Source organism: Clupea harengus, chromosome 22, assembly GCF_900700415.2.
Source record: "Clupea harengus chromosome 22, Ch_v2.0.2, whole genome shotgun sequence".
Taxonomy (NCBI): Eukaryota; Metazoa; Chordata; class Actinopteri; order Clupeiformes; family Clupeidae; genus Clupea; species Clupea harengus.
In genome coordinates, this window is record NC_045173.1 from 9779070 (window position 1) to 9781597 (window position 2528).

Below are 2528 nucleotides of genomic sequence, written 5' to 3' on the forward strand. Positions count from 1 at the left end.
CCGCAAAACAAATGGGACCAACCAACCAACACGTTCAAAATAGAAGGCCGTCCTGCCGAACTACGCCAAAATGTAGCGCCCTCTCGGGTACAGTCGACTACGCCACCCCTTGAAGTGGGCTAAATTATGTCAGAGCAAGGGGAACTCAATAACACTATTGCCAGTTTTGGTGAAAGTATAAAAATAGTCTTTATTAATAAATAGTAGACACGAGTAGCGTTGGTTGGTCACCAGATATAATACAAAAAAAATACATAGACACAATAGGGGGACTGGGGAACCTCGGTAATGGGCCACTAGGAGAACTGATGTCAGGCCAGGTCTCTAACACACGTGGTCTTGTGCACACTAAATTACACGTGTTTAGATTCAGGGAAAATGCACTACAATATCCAAGACACTCTGTGATATGTGACACGGCAATTAAGAGTTCAAACTACATGCACACTGCAATCTCTGTAGGCTACTAGAGTGAGAAAAACTACAGAGACCGGCTATCCAAGGTCAGGTACTAATGGGCCTTATAAGCACCGAGGCTATTCGCTGTGGAGGGGGGAGGGAGACACAAAAACTGGAAGTACAGCAAAAAAGAAAAAAACAAAATAAATCCACTCTAGCCTGCGGCTCACATTAAATAGGTAGTACCTACACAAGCTACTTAGGCCGATAGGCTAGAGGAACAAAAAAGAAAAGTAAACAAACTATAAGCAGCACCAATGCATCAAACACACATTAAAAGAGAACAGCAACTAGCATCCCTGTGTAGCTGCGAGGGTCTATCACTGCAAGTATATAAAACAAACACTGGTAAGATGGTTACTGGTACTTTACCATTGTGCAAAATAGCAATCACAACAGTAATCAACTTTGCTAATCCCACAGCCTTAAAAGCAGTACACATGGAAAAGGCAATGGCAGAACACTAATTAAAAACATCAAGACATGGCAGTGTTAGCCAGCCTACATTATTACCCGTACAAAATGAATGGCCGCTATGGCCTGCTGGTATGCCACACAGTACACGGATCAGGCATAACATACCTTTTCAACAAGGCTACGAACACTGTAGCTGATGGCTTCCTGAGAACAACTCCCCTCACTGCTACGGTAACAGTGCCCAGCAGACACTGGTGAAGGATAAATAAACGTTACATGACTAGCCTGTATTATACTACAAACAGAAGTCTATTACAACGGATACGTTTAATAACGTACCTTGTTACGCACAACAACACGGCGTCATTCTCCCACATGCACATCAACATACAGCGGCTCGTCCTCCTATACAATTGTTAAAACAAGTAGCCACTTAGCAAGCTATTCATCAGTGACGGAAGAACTTAAATAAACCTTTGCTCAGACATACCTGTTGCTTTCACGCAGCACCTGTGACTCTGCTACACAGCCCTAGAACCAGTGGTGTTGACAACAAGCTACCGGCTTTAGGACCCCAGGTGTCTATACATAGCCTGTGGGTAATACGTCAGGTAGCCTAATCAATCGTATTCCATTCCCCAATTAGTGACGTAGTGTGTGACAGGAAGAGAGACTAACTGTGCAACTGGAGAGGGAGTAGGCACCAAACTACGACTACTTGCCCACTTGCTACATATATATATTGTATTACTTTGCCATGGTCTGAGTCTTACTAGCTTTATGGACTCTGGACTACCTTGCAGATGCACATACTGAGTGGTTAATCCTCTTTCATCTGAACAGTAGGCCAGGGACTGTTTGGGTGTAAATTAATTATTGCTATTTTTGTTGCCTATTTGGCTCTATGTAATTATATTGCCGTAATTATGATGCAATTATTTTTTATTTAAGATGTCTCCAGGGGTTACGGCAAATAAGTCTTTGAGGACAGATTGAGAATAGGCAATTTCTGATGTTATAACAACCTAATTTCAGACTGACAAGGATAACTGATTTTTTACTATTATGAAGTCAACCACACTTTTCAATTATTTTAATTTAAAAACAAATTGGTCTCCAGAATAATGCCAATAAATGGTCTCCTAAGCATCAAAACTATTAAATGTGTCAGCACTGAAGAACACCACTGACTTGGGAAGGAACAGAGCAGGTAAACAAAAAGTCTCAAATCAGTGGCCTTTCTGTCATTGTCTTTGTGTTCATCCAAGGTCAAACTGGCACAGCAGTGCTGTCTCAGAAGTTGATGAAATTCATAAGCAACAAAGCATAGCAGACTTACAGTCTCTCGTCCCAACATATAATTCAATTGAATTCAATTTTATTTATATAACACCAAAACTAAATAATTGTCTCAAGGCGCTTTACAGAGCCCAATGCCAAGAACTCTTAGAGCAAGCACAATAGTGACAGGGGCAAGCATATCAAAGATAGACCAGTGGTCCTTACAAGACAGTAGTGGTCATTGAAGGTTTCCAGTTATCCTGAGACAGAACAAACCAGTATTAGCTACATCCAACTCAAGTAGCACGGTTGGACAGCTCTGTCTTGGGTGTGGAATGAGAACAAGAGAAGCGTTCACAGCACTCTCTCAA

At 41.7% G+C, this 2528-nt stretch overlaps 1 long non-coding RNA gene across 1 annotated transcript; it reads right to left on the minus strand.

Annotated features, from left to right (window-relative positions):
• Positions 1-362: 362 nt before the first annotated feature.
• Positions 363-1819, minus strand: LOC122128642. Its single transcript, XR_006151529.1, has 3 exons — positions 1216-1819; positions 1042-1127; positions 363-782 (listed from the first exon to the last, which is right to left on the minus strand). It is a non-coding gene; the product is annotated as an uncharacterized LOC122128642 (long non-coding RNA).
• Positions 1820-2528: the final 709 nt, after the last annotated feature.